Source organism: Portunus trituberculatus, chromosome 31, assembly GCF_017591435.1.
Source record: "Portunus trituberculatus isolate SZX2019 chromosome 31, ASM1759143v1, whole genome shotgun sequence".
NCBI classification, from domain to species: Eukaryota; Metazoa; Arthropoda; class Malacostraca; order Decapoda; family Portunidae; genus Portunus; species Portunus trituberculatus.
In genome coordinates, this window is record NC_059285.1 from 24032303 (window position 1) to 24038302 (window position 6000).

A 6000-nucleotide genomic window follows, 5' to 3' on the forward strand; every position below is an offset into this window, starting at 1 on the left:
TTTTACAAAGATGGGGTCCGGGGACGACTTGGCTGGACAGTGGCTCGAACTCCCAGCCTGCTGGCGTTTCCCCCCACCATCATAACTTTCTTCAGCTGTGAGCAGGTAGAACAGTGATGCCCCCACCGTCCACAGTTCTCGCAACAGGCCTTGGTGGGAGAACGTGCTCGCACATCCTCCAGTGAGCATGTCCTCCGCTCACTACGGCAGTCACTACGATGATGGCCACATTGGCCACACTTCCAGCAGAAGCCACTAAACTCACCTGAGCTGGTGCGCCTCATCCTCCCCTGCTGGACTTGCGTGCGGTGAACTGGTAGGTGGTAGCGTGGCAGCTTCTGGACGACGAAGCAGTGATGTGCCGTCACAGCGGCGGCGATAGTGTACAGGAAGGCCTCAAATTCCATGGCCCTCACCAGTGCCTGCTGTACATCTGCTGGGTGCACCTGCTTCACGTAGATTTGCACCTGCTGATCCTCCAGTGTGTCTATGAAAGCATCCCAAGATAGTACTGTCACCATCTCTTCTGGGGCCACTGGGTGCGCTTGACACACCAGCAACTCCACCGCCTGGGCTAGCTGTGGGAGAGACTCACCCTGCTGATGTGTTCTGCCCTTCAGCTGTTACCTGTACACCTCGGCCTAGAACACACTTCCGAAGCGCCTCCTTAACGCCTCAGACACCGCAGTGTATGTCGATCGTTGGCTCGCCATCATGTGTGCCAGGATCTCCAGCACTGGCCCGCACAGACTGGCCATGAGCTGCAGTGGTTTCTCCTGGTTGCTCCAGCCCTGTCCTTGAGCGAGCAGCTCAAAATGTGCCTGGTATGCCTCCCAGGCCACCTGCTCGCCAAACTCAGCCGGTTTGGGCTGGACAGAGGTTCCCCCTATATGCCAGGTAGATCCAGCGTCAGACGGTGGTGGCAGAGATTGTTGTAGGGTGATAACGTCATCCTTGGGTGCAGGCGCATACCACAGGTGTGTCGAGCGCGTCCTTCCGCCACAGCCGCCACAGCAGCCGACGTTACCAGGCTCCGAGGATGCGTAGGGATGGCCCTGTCCTGTTGGCTCAGGACACTCAGGCTGGCCCCACGTGCCAAGAGACTGCTTCTCCATGGAGTGCCGCAGTCTTGTCACCTCCTCCCGCACTTCCTCCACCTTGCTCTCAAGAAATTCAGTGTGTCCCTCGCACTGTTGTCTCACTGCTACCAATTCCTCCTTGAACTCTTTTGTCAGGTCCTGGCGTAGCCTCTTGCCATGTTCCACAGTGCCTCCTCCGAATGCCGCTAGCATCTCTTCTCTCATCAGGTCCATTCGCATTTCCTGTTTTATGTCACTTGCCATTTTGTCCATTCGCACACCCACTGCACTTGTTTCTTGTTTTATTTCACTTATTTCATTTGTTTCCTGTTTTATTTTGCTTGTTTCTTCTTTATTTTCACTTATTTCCTGTGCCATTTTGTCCACTGCCTGTACCAACCCAGCTACTAAGTTTTCCAGCCTTTTCAAACCTGGCTGACTGCCCTCCGGCATCTCACTGCCTCTCACATCTGAGTCTGCCATTGTTCACACGTACCCAGCAACCTCGCTAACCAAACTTTATCCCAAAACTCCTGATACCAATTGTTATGACCCGCCACTGTTCCCTGTTACACCACACCCAAGCTTCTTACTTACAGCTTCCACAGCCGCAACCGTAACTCACTCTCAGCGGCAGACCAGGACAGCAAAGGACGGGCCAGCACAAGGATAATACTGGTAGTCCTCGATTTATACGGTATATGCGTTCCAGAAGGAACCATATAAAGTAAAAAGCGTATAAAGTAAGGAATGAATACCCAACTCCCTAGACCTTTTTTTTTTTTTTGGTATAAAAGAGCTGACCTGAGCTTTCCATCAAGCAGCCATGCGATCCTCATGAGCGTGACTACCAGCACATCCACTTCGTCCCTTGGTTGAACAGCCTCGCCCTCCAGGGCGAGGCTCAGGGGCGTCCTCGCACCACTACCACTACCACCACCATCACCATCACCACCACTAGACTTTGAAGGATGTGTTCAAAATTAAATAATCTTTCACTGTACATATACATTTTGCATTAAACACATTTCTATTATGCTTATTAATGCTTTTATTAATAAACTTACAAAAGACATAAAAATGACTATGATAAAGGGAAATGTTTAAACACAAAATTATTTTATTAGTACCTTCTTCCTCTATTTTCCTACTTCCTTCTCTGATGTGTCACCATTGTCGTCGTTTGTCTTCGATTCTGTTACTTGACTTGGTGTATGCCGTCTGAAGAACCTTGTTATCGATTGCTGTTTTTTCTTTTGTTGTTTTTCTTTGAGAAGAACCTCATAGCGCGTCGTTTTTTCCATGATCCCTCTGATGACGGCGGTGCTTCTTTCAATATTTGGGTCAATTTCTTTGAGAATTTTCATTGACTGCGCCAACAAGTCCATACACTCAGACAAGTTGGCTGCTGTGAGGGCTCACTGAGGTTGTCCCGATATGTCTGGCGTATCACCGCCAGCTGGAGATGCAGAAGGGCGCTTGGGAGCCACGGTAAACAATGGATACAAGAAAAGATGTTGCCACAACCACGCATAGGTGAACAATGCGGCTGCTTGGCGTGTGGCCAGGGTGAGAGGGATGTGAGTGGAGGGAAACAGCTAGCTAGTGACACCTTGTGGCTGCATTTCTGAACTAAATCACCACGTGAATTTTAACTTTCTTGAAACCGTATAATTCTGAGGAATTCGTTCGATGTGATGAATAACCCCTATTTTTGGACACCATATAACTCTGAATTCGTTTAAAGTAAATTTGTATAAATCGAGGACTACCTGTACCGGCGAAGGTCCGTGACTAGCGAGGGGAGCGAGGTACACATACTCACCAGGACTCACTCAGACAGGCAAGAAGCAGGAAACACTTAGCACAGCTTCTTGAGTCTACTTGGGTACAACACAGTACATATCAGGCAGTACAAGGCGATACATAGGACGAGCACGGAGAGCGGAAAAATACACACACAGCGGTGACAGGGGCGACGGAGAGGAGACCAAGACAACCGCTTGGACTAGAATAGAATAGAATAGAATAGAATAGAATAGAAAAGGCGGAGGAGGGAAGTGGGGATAGGAGAAGAATAGGTGGGTGATAAGAAGGAAGCTTTAGCAGGAGAGTAAAGTCACTGGGGCTTGACCCAGGCCCCAGGCGCAAGATGGTTTTCTGTGAAGTATCACTCTACTTTCTTGGTTCCTCTTCTTGAGTGTTGAGGCCGGGTCAGGTGGAGACAAGGAAACCGCACCAACACCAAGCACACGTAAGCGCCGGACCGCCCACGCAGCGAACGAGGGCCCCGCACCTCTACGGAAATGGCGGCGAAATACTAGTGTCCCTTAGCAACCAAAACACCATGAAGGAGGAAAATTGAATATGGTGCAGTAGAAGGGAAAAGGATGACAAATAGAGAGGATGGAGTGAGAAGTACATCCATATAGCAGAGGGACCTACAGTTTTACGTGGATTCCGAACCACGGATAGTAGTAGATTTGGTGAATGATTGGGGATTGGGGGATAATGATATAACTTTATTTGCGAGGTTGGTGAGAGGGGGATGTGCAGCTTTTATTTGTGAATAGATGAATGTGATGAGTGAAGCTGGTGGTGTCTGCCATCTCCTTTGCTGGCTGGCTCGTGCTGGAGATCCTGATGTTCTGGTTCGTCCTGGAGTTATCAACCTGCTATGGAGATGAGAAGAACGATTAAATGGGCCAATTTGGTGGGGGGACGGTGGCTAGTGGGAGAAGGGGTGATGCCACTCTGACACCTGGAGTGGTTAGGTTAGGGAGAAGTGAGAAGGAAAAGAGATAAAGGGCGGAGTGGGGTTTGCTGCCGCCGCCAGAACGAGAGATGAATAGGGGAGTCGATTCCCCGTTTACCCGAGGATACTGGGATCGCAAGGGTACATCATCGGTCGGGTGGCACGCCAGCTGACTCCCACACGCCGCAGAAAAAATATAGATGTGTTAATAGGGATAAAGGAGATAAAGACTGGGAGGAAGAGTATAGAAAAAGATGGGCGGAATGAGGTTTGCTACCGCTGTCAGAACGAGAGATGAATAAGGGACTTGATTTCCCGTTTACCCGAGGATACCGGGATCGCAAGGGTATATCATCGGTCGGATGGCACACCAACTCACCTCCACACGCCGCAAGAGAAAGGTTAGTAGAGAAATAGGAGATAATGACTGAAAGGAAGTGGAAGAGGAAGATGGGCGGAATGGGGCCCGCTGCCGCCGCCATAACGAGAGATGAATAAGGGACTCGATTCCCCGTTTACCCAAGGATACAGGGATCGCAAGGGTATATCATTGGTCGGATGGCGCACCAGCTGAGCCCCACATGCCTCAGGGAAAATGTTTGTTATAATTAGGAGAAAAGGTTAGAGAAAGATGAGAAAAAGGAGTCCGTTATTTGTAGATGGGGTTAGGAGGTTCGTCTGGAGGGTCAAGGAGGGTGGTGTGGGGAAGATGTCTGTATGCTGGGGGAAAGTTTTACAAGAAGTTATATATGTCTGTGTGTCTGTCTGAAAATGTACTTAGTTGTTTGTCTATGCTGTTGTAGAGTGTGATGTTTAATGGCGGAATGCTGGACTCCTTGTGAAGAGATAAAGATGTCCGGAAGTCGAACCATTTCGTTCCAAGAGCGAAACGAATTGCCCGGTTCTGGACCCTTTGTAGTTTTAGAAGATTAGAAGGGGCGGAGAGAGACAGAGCAAGGTAGCAGTATGTTAGTAGGGGAAGAGTAAAAGCTTTATAGAGGTGAAGTTTCATCTTAGTGGTACTGTCGCGAAAACGTTCCAAGTTGCTCAGGGCCCTTGAAGCAATGCCGACTTTTTGGTTTATATGGATGTGAAACCTAAGGTGTTTGTCGATGGTGAGGCCAAGGACAGTGTTGTTGCTGCTGATTGGGATGGGTACAGGATTTGGAAAGTCTTTATAGAGTGAGATTTGGCGGGGGCGATTAGATTTGATGTTAAAATATTTTGCCTTAGATTTTTCGGGATGAGAGTTGATACGCCATTTTAACTCTCATAAGCTTGTTGTCGTTAACTCTTCTTGAATTTTGTCTGTAAGACGATCTAACGACCTGGCACGCGCCAATTGTGTTACATCGTCTGCATATTGAATTGTTAGTGAGTCGTTGTAAGTGGGGCGGGGCAAGTCGGCGGTATACATGTTGTAGAGGGTGGGGGAGAGTACGGAGCCTTGTGGGACTCCGGCCTGGGGGTAGAAGATAGTGGAGAAGACGTCCTGGTGGCGGATTCTAGTTTCTCGCTCTTCTAAGAAATTGCACAGGATTTTTTGGGTTAATGCGGGCAGGTTGAAGTTATTGCAAATTTTCGTATTTTAATCCTGTGCGCCAAACTGTGTCAAAAGCTTTTTCGACGTCTTTTGTCACTAGAGCAGATCTAAAATAGAGCGAGTTTGCATGTAAATATGTGATAATACTATTTAGGGCGTCCTTAGTTGAAGCATTACTTCGAAAGCCAAATTGCTGGGGGGCCAGCATTTCGTTACTTTCGAGGTGTGTTCTTAGTCTCTGATTGATTAACTGCTCGAAGGTTTTCCCGAGTATTTCCAACAAGCTTATGGGACGATAATTTTCAGGGAGATGTAGATCTTTGCCGGGCTTTGGGATGAGTGTTATATTTGAAATTTTTTAATGGCTTTGGAAAATACCCGGAAGAAAGGGAGGCATTGAAGATTTTAGTGATGTTGGTTATGATTTCTGGGGGGAAGGTTTTTAATCATTGGCCAGGTTATGCCTGTTGGGCCGGGGGCACGTTTTGAGGTGTACCTGAGCATCTTGGGGACATCCTCCTCCTCAAAGGGTGTTGTGAGATAGTGGTGGGGGTCTAAGCGTGTTAACTGTGTTGTGTTGTGAGGTAGTGTGTTTTCTAAGTGTTGTTGTACGTGTGTTGTGA